This window comes from Phyllobates terribilis, unplaced genomic scaffold (assembly GCF_046119375.1).
Source record: "Phyllobates terribilis strain yellow unplaced genomic scaffold, ASM4611937v1 Scaffold_4__5_contigs__length_816908805, whole genome shotgun sequence".
Lineage (NCBI taxonomy): Eukaryota > Metazoa > Chordata > Amphibia > Anura > Dendrobatidae > Phyllobates > Phyllobates terribilis.
In genome coordinates, this window is record NW_027362764.1 from 106,362,444 (window position 1) to 106,384,071 (window position 21,628).

Sequence of the window (21,628 nt, forward strand, 5' to 3'; positions counted from 1 at the left end):
TCATGCACACGGGAGTGATTCAAACATATCACTGAGCACGCTGAAGATACTCGGTACTCGCCCGAGCATACTCGCTTATCACTAGTCACTGGTTCAGACTAAGCTGCAATATACAAATAATATTACCACAAAATGACTATTTTCAAACAATGTAGATGATACGTGCCTTGTAGAAAGTAGAGCGAATTTCCACATGCTTTAAACAAGCATTGTATAAATCTTTATTACCGTTCTTATACCCAGAAATCAGCTTACACAATAAAGAGAAGTGGAATTAAGATAACCCGAAAAATATCTTATTTTTATAACATAGGACAAGAATTTACCCCGGCTTCCAACCCTTTGTGATGACAGTATGAATGGCTAACATACTGTCAGTTATAAATTAGTAGGGTCATTGTAAAATAGTAGGATACTCAGGGGGGAAAAGATAAGGCGACATTAATCCTTTAATCTGCCCATTCATTCTTGTTTGGAATTTCTATTGCGGTTCATATTTACCTGCAAGACAAATTGCCCATTTCTGCTGTCTCACAGCGCGGCGCTCACTTCTCCGCTCAGATAGTATCTTGCCGCATTTGTCTTCCCCCTTCAGGAGAACAAAGCAAGCATTTCTAAAGGAAATAGCTGCACGGCTCAGCATTTTTAGGGGGCAATGAAACACATCATAGCAATAAATTAGAGTCTACTGGATTTTTTTTTATTCCATGTACTTGGTTGAAATAGCATTTAAGTCATCTTGATTTAATATATCTTCAGTTAATTGTATAAATGTTTTTATACCCAGTATGAGGTATATTTCTTGCATAGGTTTAACTTTTTTTAATATACAGTGGGTGCGGAAAGTATTCAGACCCCTTTAAATCTTTCACTCTTTGTTTCATTGCAGCCATTTGGTAAATTCTAAAAAGTTCATTTTTTTCTCATTAAGGCTATGTGCCCACGATGCAGAAATGAAGCAGAAAATTTCTGCAGCATTTCTGCATCTCCCTGGCAGAAAAAATGCATGCAGATTGTGCATGCGGATTGTACATGCGTTTTTCCTGCAGAATACATGCGGATCCACATGCGGATTCACATGCGTTTCCGCATGCAGATTGACAAGCGCTTTCCAGGCGATAGCATCACTTGGAAAGTGCTTGACAACTAGGTCACACTGTATAAATCCATGCAAACAGCATGGATTTATACAGTGTGAACCGTAAAAATAAAATAAAATAAAGCTATACTCACCCCCGATGTCCCGGCGTGGCTGCAGCGCTGCTTCCTGGCTGGTTCCTGGCTGCCGGCATATCGCGAGACAGAGCGGTGAAGGGCCTGCGGTCACATGACTGTGACGTCACCGAAGGTCCTTTAGCGCTGCCGGTGTGACACCCCAGGGGTCTGGTTGTCACAGTGATAGAGATATTACGTCTGAGAGCAGGTGGGAGGTCCTTTGGTCAGGGATCCTGTGCATGCCACACCTCCTGCCCAGCCTTGGGAGGGGAAGAACTTCCCCTGTATAAACCCGGGGCTGAGGCAGGGTTAGTGAGTCCAGGAAGAGCAGAGACAAGAGCAGCATAGGAAGCAGCAGAGTCACAAGGAGTCAGGGGCTGGCAGCTAAAGAGCTCGCCCTGACTAAGAAGATTCTTTACCGGACCCGGAGTCCGAGGCTGTGGGGACTAACTTCTACCCAGCAGCAGAATCCGTCAGGCAGGGGATTTCAGGTCCCCTGGCCCAGAAGCCCGAAGGCCCCGAGTCACCGGCCATACGGGTGAGCACCACACGGTACACTCAGGGACGTGGGCTACTTACATCAGCTTCTAGCAAGGTAGCCAGAAGAGTACAGTCAGCTTGGGAGGCCTACAACTACGCCTGGCCAGGGGAGATCCCATCTGCTCAAGGACTGACCAGGCCCCGTTCGCTAGCAAGTACTCCGGGAGGGTCTATCGTTGTTATCAGTAAAGACCCTGAACGCTACCATACCGTCTCTGAGTGGTTCCTGCTACCCCCATCATCCACGTCGGCTGCCCTGAGGCCATACCCCTCCCGTTGGGGGTTATACTATCACGCTGCACCATACTTCCACCGGCCTCAGCGGTCTGCCCTGCAGCAGCAGCCCCCTGGCTGCATTCAACGGGTGGCGTAGTCATCAACCGTTTTCTACCGCTAACAGACTGCCGTCCAGTTTGACTCCCTGGGCACGGACCGGGTCACCGCCACGAGACTACAACCCTAAACAGATCCGGCTCCGGGTAAGCTCCCGCGTGCGCAACGCAGCGCGACACAGGCCCAGGGGCGCGTCACCGGCATTCAGAGAAGCCTTCGGAAAGGTGAGTATAAACTTTATTTATTTTTTTTTTTTTTTTTTTTTACAGGTACAATGGTACCCAGGTCTGGATGAGAGTCTCCTCTCCTCCAGAACTGGGTACCATCCGCACATAGAGACGCATAGAATTCGCTTGTAGAAATGTACAGACACGGATTCTATGCGTCTCAATGCAAGTCAATGGCGGCCATTCCGCTGCGCTTCCGAAAAATTAAATGACATGCTGCAGATTTTTGTACGCAGCATAAACGCTGCGGAAAAATCCGCAGCATGTGCATAGAACATGCGGAATCCCCTTGGGGACCATGGGGTGCGGATTACCTAGCGTTTAACAAGCGTTTATGCTGAGGAAATTTCGCAGCACAAACGCTTGAAAAACGCTACGTGGGCACCCAGCCTATAGTACACTTTGCACCCCATCTTGACTGAAAAAAACCAGAAATGTAGACATTATTGCAAATTTATTAAAAAAGAAAAACTGAAATATCACATGGTCATAAGTATTCAGACCCTTTGCTCAGACACTCATATTTAAATCACATGCTGCCCATTTCCTTGTGATCCTCCTTGAGATGGTTCTACTCCTTCATTGGAGTCCAGCTGTGTTCAATTAAACTGATAGGACTTAATTTGAAAAGGCACACACCTGTCTATATAAGACCTCACAGCTCACAGTGCATGTTAGACCAAATGAGAATCATGAGCTCAAAGGAACTGCCCAAGGAGCTCAGAGACAGAATTGTGGCAAGGCACAGATCTGGCCAAGGTTATAAAAGAATTTCTGCATTACTCATGGTTCCTAAGAGCACAGTGGCCTCCATAATCCTTAAATGGAAGACGATTGGGACCACCAGAAGACTTCCTAGACCTGGCTGTCCAGCCAAAATGAGCAATCATGGGAGAAGAGCCTTGGTGAGAGAGGTAAAGAAGAACCCCAAAATCACTGTGGCTGAGCTCCAGGGATCCAGTTGGGAGATGGGAGAAAGTTCCACAAAGTCAACTATCACTGCAGCCCTCCACCAGTCGGGCCTTTATGGCAGAGTGGCCCGACAGAAGCCTCTCCTCAGTGCAAGACATATGAAAGCCCGCATAGAGTTTTCTCCAAAACACATGAAGGACTCCCAGACTATGAGAAATAAGATTCTCTGGTCTGATAAGACGAAGATAGAACTTTTTGGTGATAATTCTAAATGGTATTTGTGGAGAAAACCAGGCACTGCTCATCACCTGCCCAATAAAATTCCAACAGTGAAACATGGTGGTGGCAGCATCATGCTATGGGGGTGTTTTTCAGCTGCAGGGACTTGGACGACTGGTTGCAATTGAAGGAAACATGAATACAGTCAAGTACAGAGATATCCTAGATGAAAACCTCCTCCAGAGTGCTCTGGACCTCAGACTTGGCCGAAGGTTCACCTTCCAACAAGACATTGACCCTAAGCACACAGCTAAAATAACAAAGGAGTGGCTTCAGAACAACTCTGTGACCTGCAAATGGCTGTCCACCAACGTTCACCCCCCAACCTGACGGAACTGGAGAGGATCTGCAAGGAAGAATGGCAGAGGATCCCCAAATCCAGGTGTGAAAAACTTGTTGCATCATTTTCAAGAAGACTCATGGCTGTACTAGCTCAAAAGGGTGCTTCTACTTCTACTGAGAAAAGGGTCTGAATACGTATGACCATGTGATATTTAAGTTTTTCTTTTCAATAAATTTGCAAAAATTTCTACATTTCTGGGGTTTTTTCAGTCAAGATGGAGTGCAGAGTGTACTTTAATGAGAAAAAAATTGAACTTTTTAGAATTTACCAAATGGCTGCAATGAAACAAAGAGTGAAAAATGTAATGGGGTCTGAATACTTTCCGTACCCACTGTACATAAGGTCCCATCCACGAGTCATTATTTTTTCTCGTATGTGAAAAGAACGGACTAATTTTCATCAGTTTTCTGGATTTTCATCAGTGTTTGGTCCATCCGTCAGTTTTTATCATCTGCGTTTCATCATTTTTTCTCATGTGCAAAAACGGTGGTTTCTTAAGTTTCTCCTAGCAAACAGTGAAAATTTGACAGCACATAGATGCCAGCCATTTTTTTTCCATGTTTCTGCCTGTTTTTGTGGACTGATGATCCAAAAATAATGAGCATCAGAAAAGGCCAATAAACAAAAATAGGTATGAGATCTACCCGCAAAATATAAAAAACAGATAGAAAATGTTCATGAAACTCGGACGTATAAATGGGACTGAGATGTTTTTGAAATATCTTTTTGCTGCCTGGTTCTCAATGTTGCCTTGGTTGTTACGCCTTAAAGGGATTGTCCGATCTTAAGCAAGTCAACCATGAATGATGAGAAGTTGATGGGGCTAAAAGTGTTGTCCAGGTTTGGCATGAAAATCTGCAGTCACTCTAGGTTACTGCAGACTTGTGAATCCTCATATCGTGCACTGTGATGATTCTCCACTGCCGGTGCCAGGAGCGGGAAGTCATGTGACCGCAAGTATGTGATTTGCATACTTCCGGACACATTCTGACTAGACTGTATCTGGGCTCACTCAATATACTTGCAATGAGCAAGGCTGTTCCCATCTTGTCTGTATGTGACCGCATCTATTCAAATCACATACTTGCGGTCACACGCCCGCTGTTCCCAGCACTGGCACTGGAGATTCCTCACAGCGCGCAGTGTGCACAATGTTAGGATTCTCAAGTCTGAAGTCACATAGAGCGCTTGCAGACTTGTAGTTTAAGACGAGACAACCCCTTTAAGGGCATTCGCAACATCTTCAGGTGACATCAGCCAATAAATAAGGAAGTGTTTAGGGTATAAGGTACACTCACGAACACATAACATAAAGTGATTTGTATCAATATAAAAAAAATATTCTGGTAGCAGCCCAACCCATGGTGGGTAACAAAACAAAAGCATAATTTGGTAGTGAGCAAATCAGCTGGTTCTATTCTTTGTAGTCATTTAAAGGAGTAAAACCATCATTTGGTGTTATGGCATATCCCAAGGAGATGAGATATCATTATGGTCAGTGGTGGCTCCAACCTTGAGAATCCTCTTAGGCATTTCTCCTACTCAGAGGAGCTCCAGGTCTCTCCATATGCAGGGAACTACAATACAATATAGGGACATGTAAAGTGTAAAAAGCCCAAGATTTGATATTATTATTTTTTATATTCTAAATAACATAAAAATTAAAAAAGAAGATATTGGAATTTTGAATCCATCCACTAAATAATGGCGTCTTTCTACAAATCTATACCTTAAATATCAGGGTTATTTAGTTAAGTAATCTTCTAGTTTTTGGGGTTAGAAAAACCAGATGAAAGGCAATCCCGTATTGGTAAAGGAGGGTTGATTGAACCTATTGAAAAATAAAATAAAAATAAATAAATAATATAGAGAAAAATATAATTTTTTTATTAAAAAAAAACAACAACACGTTTTGGCTGCATCCACCTGAGGAAGGCTGGATGCAGCCGAAACGTGTTGTGTTTTTATTAATAAAAAGAATATTTTTTATATATATTTAAAAAAATATATTTTTTTTTATTTTATTTTTCAACTGGTTCCATATTCCCTCCTTTACCATTATGGGGGTGCCTTTCATCTGGTTTTTCAAACCCCAAAAAATAGAAGATTACTAAATAATCCTGATATTTAAGGTATAGATTTATAGAAAGACGCCATTATTTAGTGGATGGATTCAAAATTCCAATATCTTCTTTTTTAATTTTTATGTTATTTAGAATAGAAAAAATGATAATATCAAACCTTGGGCTCTTTACCGTTTACATGTCCCTATATGTTTCTAAAGTGGAAGTATTTTATATGACCAAGTATCGATGACTGATAAGAATCAAGCACTATTGCTAGAAACCAAATAAAGGAGTCGAGAAACATGAGATTATGAAAGGAACAAGCAATCGGTTAGCCGATATTAGCATGGGTCATACACAAAACTGTCTTTACACTAGTGATCATCTAGTCTAATATCATTTCTTTTGAGTGGGACAAAGAATAGATGGGGATTCTGAGAGGTGGACCCCTTAGACATATATTGATAGCTTATCCTAAGGATAAGTGGTCAATATAAAAATCTTGTAACATCCCTTTAGCCAGAGGGGTCTTATAATTGGTAATATCCAATGACTCTTTTGCTTCCTCTCTCACAATATTCCAGAAGATAATTATAACACGGACAACTGGACTTTCTGGACTGATACAGGGTAGATGAAAGGAATGTAATATTATTACCATGGAGAAACCCAATTCAATCAATTCAGGTTCTCACCCAGTATTTGTATCCTCAGTCGTATTCTTTATGCCTAGAAAAGGATTTCTAGGAATCACCATCTTATTGTCCTTTTACTTCCAGGGTGTCTTGTCTTCTTCATCTATGGGTCACTCAAGCCTTATAATTGCTTTGTGCAAATATTTTTAGTTTAGGACAATACTGACCACAAAATATGTAAAAAAGGAAGCATGATGAAATGGCAATAGTGTATAATCTAATGTAAATTTGTAAGATTTGTATAAAATAAATAAAATAATTACATTGGATTTATGAAAGGTGGATTTGCTGCTTGTTCCAGTAAATGACCCTGGTATCTTATACAGTAAGTGAATGTTCCTGTTCAGTAAATAAAAATAACATTGAACGATGAAGTTGCTACTATATTCTCTTTACTTCAATTCTGATATATTATATCTTCATCCTACAGGTGTGTCCCCCGTATACACCCTGATGTCAGTTATGTGTCACTTACTGGGTTATTTGATGCAGTTTTGATAAAATCACTGTTTTATCTGCTGCAGATCAATCAGTTCTCTGAATGCTGAGCTCTGTACAACCCCGCCCACATCACTGATTGGCAGCTTTCTGTATACACTGTGCATAGGCAGAAAGCTGCCAATCAGTGGTGGGGGTTATAAAGAACTCATGAATATGGAGGAATACATGGCAGTAATGATAATCTCCTGCTGATAAAACTGTGATTTTCATCAAAACTACAGAAAGTAGCCCAGTAAGTGACACATCACTGTAATCCAAGTCTCTGACTCTACATTATTGGTTCTTATGCATGGTTGTCCCGAAGAAGGAGTCAGTGTGACTCTAAAACGCGTTGACAATAAACCTGCATGTTACTTTATTATTGAACTGCCGTGACTTCATAAAGTGCAGAATTGTTTCTATTCTCCCAATATTTAATTCTGACTCTACACTATGCTTCGCTCAGATTAGGTGGCAAAATCCTGGTGACAGATTCTCTTTAGTATATACCAAGATAGTAAAGTAGAGCAAGATAGCAAACTTAAAAAAACAAGATTTTCCGATGCTCTGATGGGAGATGTTTATGCTATATGTGTTTATGTGATGTGAATAGAAGTCAGATAAATGTATTGATAGCATATAACTGTATTGTATTGAATTGGTTTAGTGAGAAATTTGAGTCCCTAACCAAGTTTAATAAAAGGTAAGGATGGACACATCTGTAGAAGAAAAGCATTCAACTTTACCTTCCTGGGAAGTGGATGTGGATTACACCTAGATACAGAATGTAAAACTATCACTGTTTTCTATCCCTTAAAGGGATTATCAAAGTTTGAAAGTCTGTATTCACTTTATTTGACTGCAGACTTGTGAATCCTCACAGCGCGCATAGCGTGCTGTCTAGATTCTCCGGTGCCAGCAAGTATGCGGTATGCATACTTCTGGCCACATTCCGACTAGACTTGCTTGGCTTTTCTCAATACTCAAGTGAATTGAGTGAGGCCATACACGTCTGGAGGGAATGTGTCCGGAAGTATGCATATCGCATACTTTTAGTCACATGACTGCCTGCTCTAACTACCGACAACGGAGAATCCCCACAGCACGCACCATGCGCACTGTGAGGATTCACAAGTCTGCAATCACATAGAGTGACTGAAGACTTTCTTGCCAAATCTGGACAACTCCTTTAAACCCATCAATTTCTCATCATTCATGGTTGACCTCCTACAGTAGGTGACAGTCCCTGGAGCAGCCCTTTGCAGGCTTGTGCAAATATAAGTCATAGCGTGACAGCAGTGCAAAAAGAAAATTAGGAGGTAAACATAGCAGAAGATCTGGATGGGGAGAAGACAGGCTGGATCAATATTTAGTTGAAAGTTAGAGCTGGTAAAATCAAGTTGGCCAGACAATACAGGTCAATATAAAAAGTTTAATATTTGTAAAGGAATTAAGTAACAACATTTGGAAATGTACTGATTTGTTGTGATTGGTTACCAGTGAACACATTCACCTTTACGTCATGGCTTTATCCGAAACTCCCAAAGATGCGAATGGATAGAGCTGCACATGCTCAGTGACGCGCCCCTGGGCCTGTGTCGCGCTGCGTTGCGCACGCGGGAGCTTACCCGGAGCCGGATCTCTTGAGGGTTGTAGTCTCGTGGCGGTGACCCGGTCCGTGCCCAGGGAGTCAGACTAAGTGGCGCTGTATTAGCGGTAGATGTTGGACGACTACGCCACCCGTTGAGTACAGCTAAGGAGCTGCTGCTGCAGGGCAGACCGCTGAGGCCGGTGGTAGGATTGTGCAGCGTGATAGTATAACCCCCAACGGGAGGGGTATGGCCTCAGGGCAGCCGACGTGGATGATGGGGGTAGCAGGAACCACTCGGAGACGGTACGGTGTAGTTCAGGGTCTTTACTGGTGACAACGACAGACCCTCCCGGAGTACTGGCTAGCGATTGGGGCCTGGTCAGTCCTTGAGCAGATGGGATCTCCCCTGGCCAGGCGGAGTTGTAGGCCTCCCAAACTAACGATACTCTTCTGGCTACCTTGCTAGAAGCGGGTATAAGTAGCCCACGTCCCTGAGTGTACCGTGTGGTGCTCACCCGTATGGCCGGTGACTCGGGGCCTTCTAGTAGCTTCCGCTCCACGACGGCGGTGCTGGTCCCACGCGTGTGACCGTGCCTTCGGGCTTCTGGGCCAGAGGACCTGCAATCCCCTGCCGGTCGGTTTCTGCTGCTGGATAGGAGTTAGTCCCCACAGCCTCGGACTCCGGGTCCGGTGATAACTTTTCAGTCAGGGCGAGCTCTGCAGCTGCCAGCCCCTGACTCCTTGTAGTACTGCTCCCACAGAGCTCCTGATGTTCTTTTCCTATATCTGCTTCTCTGTCTCTACTTCTTCTCTACTCACTAACCCTGCCTCAGCCCTAGGTTTATATAGGGGAAGTTCTTACCCTCCCAGGACTGGGCAGGAGGTGTGGCATGCATAGGATCCCTGACCAAGAGACCTCCCACCTGCTCTCAGACATAACATTGCCGTTACTGTGGAAACCAGACACCTGGGGTGCCACACTCAGCCTCCTGAACATTCACCAAGGTCGCATCACCAGACAGGACAGTGGTTTATCAGGAAGCCTCTATTGTAGAGATTGTCTTATTGTGACGCTCCAAGTTTCTGGGCAGGCAAGAATGTTTTGCTCAAATTTTATTTTTTTTTTACCAAAACGATTATGTTTAAATGGAAAACCCTCCATCTATACCAGCTTGGATCCAGCCTTTCATTTCTAGTGATAGTTAATGTTCCCGGCTTCCAAAACCCAAGATCAGTAAAGAATGGCATATCCTAGTAACTTGTCAAATCTATTTAAGAAAAAAATAACTTTAAATATTTAGGGTCAATAAATGTACAACCTGTATATACTATAAGTACGTGAAAAATAGATCTTCAATTGGTCATGGATATACTGTATCGGAAAATAAAAAGAAAGACTGCCGTTATTCAAATCCTTCCACGTTGTGGAGAGGGTATTAATGCAAAGTGATAAATAGATGCATTGATACTTTTGATCTGACAATGGATAGATATGCCTTGTCTTATGACTTTTGTGAGGGTCTCTACCGCTTTGGCCACCTGGGGCTACCACATGGAGAATTCGGAGAACAAGAGGGTTAGCTTATCTTATTACTTACTTCAGCAGCACTGCTGCACATGGACTGACTTTTAATTCGAGGGAACGTGTCACATTGGACATGTAGTCTGATCTGTGGACAGTATAGAGGGGAATCTGAGCAGAATTATTTATAAATTGGTTACAAAAGATTGAGCATAACTTGTATTTCAATCATTGAAATCCCTGGTGTTTGTTTGCATATGAGTCCACTAGGTGGTTCTAATAGGGATTGACCGTTAGCTCTTCATACAGGGTAGATTGACAATCACGGAAGAGGACCACCCACTGGACTTGTGCATATAAATACCAAGGATTTCAATGAAAAAATGCAAATTACGGCTCATTCAGACATCCTTTTTTCTCACATACAAGTAAACAGACCAATTATTTTGATCAGACTTTGATCTGCGTTTGTTCCGAGTGTCAGCGCTTTTTCAAGTTCATGGAGAAAAAAAGATAAACGGTAAAAATCAAACCGCACTCAGATGTCATCTCAGTGCTATCCAAATTTTTTATTAACCCATAGGCTTGCATTGCCGATTTTGATCTGACCCTTGGATTAAAATCGGACATGTATTTGCGATTTTCTGAGGACCGCTCTGTCTGCGAAAAATCACAGGCATGTGAATGGCCTCATAGACAATCACGGGTATGATCAAAAACCACAGATAGCACTCATACGTGAAAGATGGACGTCTGAATGAGCTCTCACACTGAATCTTTTCAATCTGTTTAGTTTCTCCTGCTCTATAACATCCTGCCTTCAGATCAGATATCATTTTTCAACATGACAGGTTCCCTTTAACTTGGACAACCCCATTCAGTATTATTTTTAGTTAAAAAAAAAAAGTGTTGATCTAGTCTTCTCACTAAAACTAGATAGCGTCAAAGATCTGACACCAATCCTACACAGGTCTGCTATTAACTTAGACATTTCTTTTATGTAAGGAGTGGTAGAATGGCAAATCATTCCAGGAATGAAGCTGTGCTGATACATGAGGCCGAAGACATCATCATCCTGGACCTAAGAATTTCACATCCAGCATGCATTACAAGGAGAGACGCTCCCACAAAAGAAAAAACTAGAATGCAGGTTACAAACTGCATTTCCATGGGGTCTGAAAATAAATGAAGCAGTGAAAGCAATTTATTTTATACAATCATTTTTATTGAGGTTTACAATATTATACAGTATATAATGGCAACATGTAAGCGTATACACATTGTTTAACCGCTTGAGGATCATGACTAACATTTTTTTGTTCATTTGTTCATCATTACATTCCAGGAGCCATAACTTTTGTATTCTTGCATCGACGTAGCTGTACCTAATAGCTAACTTTTATTAACTCTTTATGGGAAGAAATAAAAAACAGCAATTCTGCTATTGTTGTTTTTGACGTTTTAAATTTTACACCTATCATTTTCTGCACAAATAAAGTGATAACTTTTTTCTGTGGGTTGCCATGATAAATTATACAAAATGTATGTAGTTTTATTTATGTTTTATTATTTTATACAATAAATATTCAGTTTGAAAAAAAATCTTTTGGTTTTGTGTCGCCACATTCTCATAGGTTCATATCACTTTATATTACACTTTTTTGTGACGTGGAGAGAAAAGAAAGCAATAAATTTGGATTTTTTTAAAATAAGATAATGACAATACTTAAAAAAAAAACACTTTAAAAAACATAATTTTAGGGTTCATTATTTTCTAAGACCAATAACTTTTTAATTTTTCCATAGACAGAATTTGTTTAAGGGCTAATTTTTTGCAAAATAAGCTTTATTTATCAGAGCTACAATTTTTTGTTATGTATGAGGTTTTTATCACATTTTATTTAATTTTTTTGAATGGGGTATAAACAAAAAACTGCAATTCTGGCATTGTTTTTTCTGTGTTTTTTTGGCTTCTCTGTTCGGCATGAATAAAGACTTATAGTACGAGTCGATATGATTACAGTGATACCTAGTTTATAATTTCTTCTATGTTTTACTAATTTCACAACAGAATATCACGTTTTTGTAAAAATCTTTCTGAGAGCAAAAACTCTGGAGAGTGAGGCAGCTCATCCAGTTAAATTAACCTTTTATTCACCCATGCCCGTTTTCTGAGAGACATATCTTTTTTGTTTGTTTGTTTCCAGCGCTGCATGAGGTCTTGTTTTATAAAGAGATGTATTTTTTATTGGTATAATTTTGGGGTCCATACATATTTTTGATCATTTTTCTTTTATTTTATATGAGACAAAACAAACAAAAATGGCAATTCTGTCGTATTTATTTTCTTTGAATTTTACTTTGCGAGATGATTATTGATATATTTTTATGTACGGTTATTATTAAAACAGTGATACCAAATGTGTCTTTTGGGGGTGTTTTTTTTATTTGGTTAAACAACTTTTTCTTCTATTTTTTTAAACTCTTCAAAGCAATTTTTAATATTTTTCTAACAATGTTTTTAGTCCCACATGGGGGGACTTGAGCAATTTATCACTTGATTGCATAGATAATGCACTGCACTACTTGTGTACTGCAGTGCATTGTTTAGACAGTGATTCCCAAACTCCAGTCCTCAGAGCCTCACGGTACAGATGAGAGAACTTGTGGCAATTTCTGATGCCCTGATAATAATTTCATCACTTGTTTAATAAGAAGGAAATCCTGAAAACATGATCTGTTGAAGTCCCCGAGGACTGGAGTTTGGGAAACACTGGCTAAAGCAGTCAATTCTTTACTGACAAGCTGCCTAATAGACTGTGCATCTTGCACGATTTGTTAAGCATAAGAGAAAAATAAGTATGCAATTGCTATGGGATCACCATATAAAAGACTTTATTAAATAGAACAACAAGAGACATGGAATAACACAAAAAGTGATAAAAACATTTTAAAAACTTAACTAGCAAGTAATGAACAAGATGTGCTCATGATGAAGTCATCACCAAATCTCATCTGCCTGACGTGGTTTCAAAATTTCAGGTACTAGGTACAAAACTATACATCCAAATTTGAATGCCACTGCAAAAAAATGGTTAGAATACATAGTTACACAGGTTGAAAAAAGACCTAGGACCATCAGGTTCAACCTTTCGCCACCAATTATAATTTTTTGGCAATAAATTATCTATAGCCCACAATGTTATGTGTACTAAGGATATCATCCATGTCAGCCATTACTACCTTTTGTGGTTGGGCGTTCCACGGTCGCACTGCTCTGACTGTAAAGAACCCTTTCCTGTTTAGGTGCCGGAATCGCCTTTCTTCCACCCGTAATGAGTGCCCCCTGGTCCTTAGTATGGTCTTTGGAAGGAATAAGTCATGCGCCAGTCCTTTGTACTGACCACACATACAGTGGGGGAAATAAGTATTTGATCCCTTGCTGTTTTTGTAAGTTTGCCCACTGACAAAGACAGGAACAGTCTATACTATACATTTAAGGATAGGTTAATTTTAACATTGAGAGATAGAATATCCCAAAAAAAATCAAGAAAATCACATTGTATAAATTAGATATTTTTTTGCATTTTGCAGTGAGAAATAAGTATTTGATCCCTCTGGCAAACAACACTTAATACTTGGTGGCAAAACTCTTGTTGGCAAGCACAGCAGTCAGATGTTTTTTGTAGTTGTTGATGAGGTTTGCGCACATGTCAGGAGGAATTTTGGTCCACTCCTTTTTACAGATCATCTCTAAATCATTAAGATTTTGAGGCTGTTGCTTGGCAACTCGGAACTTCAACTCCCTCCATAAGTTTTCAATGGGATTAAGGTCTGGAGACTGGCTAGACCACTGCATGACCTTAATGTGCTTAATTTTGAGCCACTCCTTTGTTGCCTTGGCTGTATGTTTTGGGTCATTGTCTTGCTGGAAGACATAGCCACGACCCATCTTCAATGCTCTTACTGAGGGAAGTAGGTTGTTGGCCAAAATCTCGCGACACATGACCCCATCCATCTTCCCTTCAGTGCGGTGCAGTCATCATGTCCCCTTTGCAGAAAAGCACGGCCAAAGTATAATGTTTCCCCCACCATGCTTCACGGTTGGGAAGATGTTTTTAGGGTTGTACTCATCCTTCTTCTTCCTCCAAACACGGCGAGTTGAGTTAATGCCAAAGAGCTCAATTTTAGTCTCATCTGACCACAGCACCTTCTCCCAATAACTCACCGAATCATCCAGGTGTTCATTGGCAAAGTTCAAACGGGCCTGCACATGTGCCTTCTTGAGCAGGGGGACCTTGCGGGCACTGCAGGATTTTAAACCTTTAAGGCGTAATGTGTTACCAATGGTTTTCTTTGTGACTGTGGTCCCAGCTGCCTTGAGATCATTAACAAGTTCCCCCCGTGTAGTTTTAGGCTGATCTCTTACCTTCCTCATGATCAAGGATACCCCACGAGGTGAGATTTTGCATGGTGCCCCAGATCGATTTCGATTTACAGTAATTTGTATTTCTTCCATTTTCTTACTATTGCACCAACAGTTGTCTCCTTCTCACCCAGCATCTTACTTATGGTTTTGTAGCCCATTCCAGCTTTGCGCATGTCTATGATCTTGTCCCTGACATCTTTAGAAAGCTCTTTGGTCTTGCCCATGTTGTGGAGGTTAGAGTCTGACTGATTAATTGAGTCTGTGGACAGGAGTCTTTTTTACTGGTAATGAGTTGATTAAGAGCATCTAACTGGTCTGTAGGAGCCAGAACTCCTAATGGTTTATATGGGATCAAATACGTATTTCTCACTGCAAAATGCAAATAAATTTATCTTATTTATACAATGTGACTTTCTTGATTTTTTGGGGATATTCTATCTCTCAATGTTAAAATTAACGTACCCTTAAAATTATAGACTGTTCATGTCTTTGTCAGTGGGTAAACTTACAAAAACAGCAAGGGATCAAATACTTATTTTCCCCACTGTATGAGATCCCCTCTGAGAAGTCTTTTTTTCTAAGCTAAACAAGCTCAACTTTTCCAACCTCTCATCATATTAGAGGCCTCCATCCCTTGTAATAATCTAGTTCTCCGCCTTTGAACTTATTTTAACTGTCCATTGTAAGAGAATGAGAAGTCCTAATATTCTGAACAGCCATGTTAAACCTACCTTATCTTGTTCAGAAGTTTGAGCTAAGTAAGTTTTGTAGCTATTGAGATGCATGCTCTGCGCTCTACCCACAATGCAGCCATAAAATTATGTCAGTGCCATTAGCAGGTATGGTAAGTATACACAAAGGTCAATAACAGCAGCTGCAGGTCAATGTGAAAGTAAATAAGTGGTATTATAGGGTACAAAATAATGTCCTTGTAATTGTGGTATGGAAATTAGGACAATACAGTTGTCAATATGTCGAGAATTATTAGGAAACTGTCATTACTTAAGTAAAGACATGGGGATTTATGGATTTAATGGAGTTTGGTAAAAATACTCATGAATATTGTCATGTTGCATTATCACATTGTTGTTCTAAAATGCATGTCTTTCCCTGCAGTATGATGTTATCATGCATACGCCTTTTTACCGCAATATGTAGTTTCTTTGTTTAAGCTATGCATAAAAAGGTTCTGATACTGTTGTTTGGGGCCATTCTATCGCCAGTCTACAGGCAGTCCATGCCAGTCCATTGCCAAGGCAGTCCATTGCCAAGGCCACACCATCGCCAGACTGAAGCCACACCATGACCAGACCATTGCCAGATATCCCAATTCTGTGTCGCTGGACTAGACACCTGCGCGTGTCAAGTGTATTTTCCCTGCCTGCATTCTGAACTGTTCTGCCGCATACCTCTGAATAAACTTCATTCTCTGCTTTGAAGAATTATCTACGCTGTTTTCAAGGCTCTTCCGGCTTTCAGTAAGGGACTTTCTTACAATTGGCGAGCCAGCCAGGAGGAGCGGCTCAGGAGAGCTGCCTCCAGAAGAACCAAAGGAGAGGATTGTAGATGAGGAGCTAGAGACTGGAAGGGTGAAAAGGTGTGAATCCATGTGTAAAGTGTAAATCGCTCAAGGTAAGCCAGCCAGATAGAGGACTTGTCCTGAGTGCTTCAAGCCTACCAGATTTTATCAGAAAACTACAAAAGTGAAGGACTATAAAAATATATGTGCAACCAAGAAGAAACCTCTACGTGAGTTATCTACAAGGACGTGAAGAAGACATTGTGAGTCCGGTAGCAAGAGGCTTTAAAAGGCGGAGGGAGACACCTGGCAAGCGTAAGGAGAAAGGCAGGAAGTGTGGCCACACCTCTTTTGGTCGACTCAGGCTGGCAAAGGGTCTTCCAGACAGAGAGGTGTGAGTATTTAACTTTTTCTTAAATTGCACTTGTTAATACCAGAACAGAGAAAACACGTCCTTGTAGTCCTCCAGTTTGGAGTGGTTACGAAAGCAGGCAGATAAGCATACTGGCACACCCTAGCTGGAGGGGTTTAATGTTAAATCCACTTGGCTAAATTGTATGCAGTGGTTAACAAAAGAAACCAGGGAACTAGATGAGAAAAGGGCCTTAGGGAAAGATAGTAGCCAAACAGTGGCTTTGTGTAAGAGAGTTATTGCTTTCAATCAGTCCATTGGTAGATTTCCTGCAGGACAGCATGTTAATGTGATCACCCAGGAAGGAGCAGTGTTCAGAGAGAGAGTAGAAAAGCTGGATGAAACTCTAAAGCAAACACAGATAGTAGGGAAAGATGGGTATGAATACTGGGCTTTACAAATAGTCATTGATGAAATGGGAGGGGTAGCAGAGGAGCAGGAGATTGACAGGAATAAGATTGAGGACAGGAGATATAGAATAGAAGAATGGACATTTAGAGAAACAGAATGTGGTGATAAGACATCTTGAAAGCGTTGAGGAACAGTTTAGAAAAGAGTTTATGTAATTTTTATAGAAAATACCCTTAGAGGGGGCTTTCAAGTCAGGAGTCTTGCAGAATGCTTAATCTACTGATGATGTTGTAGAGACGTAGTTGACCAACGATCTCCTTATCCTGTTGTGAATGGTCCTAGGCAGTATCAGCGATATAACAGTCTTCAAATGGTTAACCCTGTCTCTCAGGAGCCTTCTGCTCTTTCTTTCTCTCCAGCAGCCCCCAGCTGTCCAGCATGGATATCAATGTTATTCAGGGAAGAGTCACCACTCCTTGTCTCCATGCTCTTTTAATGAAGGAGCTGCGGGATCATGAAGACAGGTTTCTTACTGAAGATCTCTTTGGGGCAGAGGTGGGAGCTGAAGGATGGAAACTTTCTCAGATGAGGATGATGGATTTTTCGGGTTTCTCATCGCAGGTAACACTGACTGATAATGTGCTTCCCCTGTTTCCCTTGCCTTCCTTGTCCCTCTTTCCCTGGGCAAGGATGGAAGACCTTATGTCAAAGGGAGAATAGAGGCCCTTATGGCAGCCAGTACATTAATCAGCCCTGACCCTTCCCAGCCCTTTTACATTCAAGCCCACACCGGAGATGTATCTATTTCCTTGGTGCTTTTACAAAAATGGCCCAAAGATAGTCCTGAAGTGTCCAGTCAATTTTATGCCCTGGGTTACTACGTAAGGTTGCTTACACTCATGGAGAAAGGTTTTACTCCGTGCATGAAGCACTTACTGGGCGTGCACTGGACAATGAATCAAGTAAGACACATAGTGGGATTTGCTCCATTAATTCTACAAACCCCACATGTTACTCTAAAAACTCTGTTGAAAGGAAAAGCCTTGGGGGTAAATTCACAGAGAATGGCTCAATGGATCATTGACTTTGAGACCAGAGACTTACAAGTTGAAGTGGGTGAAAAATATAATTTAGCCCAGATGATGCAGTACACAGGAAAATGTCACGATTGTCAAGTTGAACAGGCTAATGTCACTCCCTCGCCCTTCCGAGCAGACTTTCAGGAGAGTGTCCCTTGTGCCTGTATCGACAGAGCTCGATACTGGTATAATGGATGCTATGCCACAGGTTATGCTCTATGGTTTCCTGATAAACAGTTGTTGCTGCTGTACAGACTCCCAGGTCACTTTTCAGCCCAAAGAGCTGAATTAAAAGCAGCTCTACAAGTTATTCTAGCGTTCACCGAACCTATGAATATTTTCAGTGACAGTGCCTATGTTGCTTCCTCCTTCACATTGTATCTAAATGTTACGGCCCTGAGGAGGATGGTTGATTCACCAAACCAGCCTTTACAACATGCAGAGATTCTCAGACAAATTGTGCAGTGGGGCAAAGAATTCCCAAATTTATGGTTCTTTTGTAAAATCAAAGATCACCAAAACCTAACTCCTGACCCGCACATCCTTGGCAATGCATATGTAGACAATGCAGCCAAGGAAGACGCCCTTACAGGGGAGGAAAAATACTCTCATGAAGTGATTGCTGCTGTTACTAAGAAGCCTCAAGAGCCCCCCCTTGTTTTTTCTTCTTGTCAGGAGCTCATACAGGCGCAGGAGAAGGATGGAGACTCCTCCTTGTTTAATTCCCTTGAGTCTCTGCTTATGGAAAAAGGGGAGTGTCTGTACTACAAAAGGGTTAATGACAAGCTTGTGCCTTACATCCCCACAATAATGATCAAGCCCCCGATTAAATTTAATCATTCAGTTTTTGCTCACCCGGGACAGGGGCTTTACTAGAGCTTGTACAACACAAAATGTGGCATCCCCACTTGAGGGCTTTGTGTCATGAGATACATGATGAATGTCTTATTTGTTTACAGAATAATCCCAAAGTAAAAAACAAGCCATATCTCTGGAGAATACAAGTAGTGGAGGGTCCCTGGCAGTCTATTCAAATTGATTTTATTGGTCCCTTCCCTCCAGCAAAAGGAGGTTATAAGCCCTTGTGTTAGTCTACGCCTTTTCTAAATGGCTAGAGGCACTCCCAGCCACAAACAATACTGCCCTGACTATAGCTAGACTTTTGTGGAAAAATGTCTTTTCACATTCGGGTTTCCCTAAAATAATTGAAAGTGACAATGGCCCTCAATTTGTGGGACAGGTTATGACCCACTTTTGTGCTCTGCTGGGGATCCAGCAGTGGTTTCATGTCCCCTATCATCCGCAGTCTGCAGGAATGGTAGAGCGCATGAACAGAATCCTAAAGTTGAAAAATGTCCATGATGATTCAGGAAAAATGCAATGATTGAGTCAATCATTTACTGGCTATCCTGTTAGCCATCCGTCCTGTGGCATCCAAGTTCATCGGCATTTCTTCATTTGAATTAATGACTGGGAGACAGATGCCTGTTCAGTTGCCAAGTGACATTGTACTTCCTAGTCCTGAGCAAGCCGTAGTGCAGAGGGATCAGTGGTTACAACAAATACAACAGCACATTAAGCACCTTCAGCAGAATGCTGCTTTTCCGATGGCAAAGAGTTGTGCAGATCCTACTGAAAAATTCTATGAGTCTAAATTAATTAAAGGAGCTCAGGTGATTATTAAGAATGTCAGAAAAACAGGACCCTGGGAAGCTAATTGGGAAGGTCCCTTTGTTGTCACTCGCATAATTGGCCCCACGGTTTTAGGAGTGTGCAGGGTTAACAAGCCAAGCGACAAAGGTGTTAAAATTGTTCATATTGATCAGTGTAGACTTCTTAATTATCTTACTGACGTGTCTGGTAAGGATTGATACTCCACCTTTTTTTCTCCCCAGGTCAGTCGAAGATTTTCATATTCGACTACTGTGACCATGAACCTAACAGATGATCTGCAGATGGTGTCTCACACTATACAGTGGGAATCAGATAGTGTGACAGGGGGAGAAGATCTGTAATCCAAAGCATAAGAAGAAAAAGAGAAGACAGGAATCAAAAGACTTAACTACTATGGGACCTATTATTTTGGGACTAATACTTTAATGACTTTTTATTTATTTTTTTTGCTTTTTTAGGGATTTTTGCCGCTCCAGATGCAGGTTTATAAAATTATGAATTACTGTAATAATCATGTTTATAATAATTCACCTTTGCATATTACATCAATGTAAAGTTGTACTCTGGAAAGAGTACAAGAGGGGGACTTGTAAGAGAATGAGAAGTCCTAATATTCTGAACAGCCATGTTAAACCTAGCAGCCATCTTGTTCAGAAGTTTGAGCTAAGTAAGTTTTGTAGCTAATGAGATGCATGCTCTGCACTCTCCCCACAATGCAGCCATAAAATGATGTCAGTGCCATTAGCAGGCATGGGGAGTATACACAAAGGTCAATAGCAGCAGCTGCAGGTCAATGTGAGAGTAAATAAGTGGTGTTATAGGGTGATAAATAATGTCCTTGTAATTGTGGTATGGAAATTAGGACAATACAGTTGTCAATATGTCAAGAATTATTAGGAAACTGTCATTACTTAAGCAAGGACATGGGGATTTATGGATTTAATGGAGTTTGGTAAAAATGCTCATGAATATTGTCATGTTGTATTATCACATTGTTGTTCTAAAATGCACTGTTCTGCTGCGTACCTCTCAATAAACTTCATTCTCTGCTTTGAAGAATTATCTACACTGTTTTCCAGGCTCTTCCAGCTCTCAGAAAGGGACTTTCTTACATCCATTAGGACATTAAAAGCCAATGCTGTAACTGGAAGCAGTTGAACTCAGAAAGCAAAAATCCTGCAGCAAAAGTGTTTAGTGGTTAATCTGTGGGATATGGGTGAGTGACAACAATTCAGCATCACTCCAGAAACATCTCTAATTGTAGCAAAAGATGACGTTCTCCATATTTTAGCAATTAAAAGTTTAGTAATGAAAAAGCTATAACATACGTTTTTATCATCGGTAATATATTGAATACCTAAAGTTAATAAATTTAGTTTAGTATTAGTTTAAAAAGGTGTAATCGTTATTATAGAAATAGGAAACGAAAAATTCTCATCAAAGTGATCACATATTGCGTCAGGCCCAAAAAATATTGAACGTCGAGCATTCCCCATTACATAGTCTCTAGCATGACTTAGATAAATGTGGATAATTTAGCAGAGGTTAAGTACCATCTTGATAGGATTTAATGATAAACCTCATAGAGATTAGAGCAAAGAGAAGAGGAATGTGTCCATTTCATGGCTATGTTCCACTGATCTTGGGAAACACAATGCCAAGATCTTTTTCTCAGTTGAGGATATGTTTTTTTTAGAGAAATCTGTATCTTTCCGAATAAAGTTATATTCATATTTCATGAATTTATTAATACTTGTTTTGGGACATATTCAAAAAGCCAAATGTTTCTTTAGAAAGGTGAACATTAGTCTCTGGAAATGAAGGCAATTAGAGTTTTATTTGAATATATTTATAATAGTCTTTCTTCGGTAAATGAAAGCTGTTGATTATTTCCAGAAAGGGCTTAGTATAGTTAGCCACAAACAGGTGCTGAATTTTATCTATACCTCCTAATCTCCAGT

At 40.9% G+C, this 21,628-nt stretch overlaps 1 long non-coding RNA gene across 1 annotated transcript; it reads left to right on the forward strand.

Moving 5' to 3' along the window:
* The first annotated feature begins 15,860 nt into the window (after positions 1-15,860).
* Positions 15,861-20,602, forward strand: LOC141264227 (uncharacterized). Its single transcript, XR_012319845.1, has 3 exons — positions 15,861-16,545; positions 17,334-17,535; positions 19,889-20,602. It is a non-coding gene; the product is annotated as an uncharacterized lncRNA (long non-coding RNA).
* The last annotated feature ends 1,026 nt before the right edge of the window (positions 20,603-21,628 follow it).